The sequence below is a fragment of the Theobroma umbraticum genome, unplaced genomic scaffold (assembly GCF_002168275.2).
Source record: "Theobroma umbraticum cultivar Fairchild unplaced genomic scaffold, ASM216827v3 scaffold_12.1, whole genome shotgun sequence".
NCBI lineage: Eukaryota > Viridiplantae > Streptophyta > Magnoliopsida > Malvales > Malvaceae > Theobroma > Theobroma umbraticum.
In genome coordinates, this window is record NW_018397269.1 from 2,698,748 (window position 1) to 2,699,232 (window position 485).

The following is a 485-nucleotide window of genomic DNA, read 5'->3' on the forward strand; positions in this document are numbered from 1 at the left end:
GTGGAATAACTAAATTTTAAATCTTAACGTAATCATGTGAGAGTTAACGTAACAAGTCAATTAAGTAAAAACAATTTAAATTTAATGAAAAGTAAATATTTAAATTTATATCCTTTGAGCTGAAAGTGTTTAACGAAATAAAAATTTTCCTTTTTCAATAAAGGATAACTAATTATAATTCAAAATTGATGTGAAAAAACTTTAACGTAAAACTGTAAGAATTGATGTAAAAGCTTGTAAAGGTAGAATAACTAAATTTTAAATCTTGATGTAAGCGTGTGAGAGTTAACGTAACAAGTCAATTAAGTAAAAATAATGTAAATTTAATAAAAAGTAAATATTTAAATTTATATTCTTGAGCTAAAAGCATTTAACGATATAAAAATTTTAATTTTTAATTAAAGGATAACTAGTTATAATTCAAAATTGACGTGAAAAAACCTTAACGTAAAATTGTAAGAATTGACGTAAAAACTTGTAAAGGT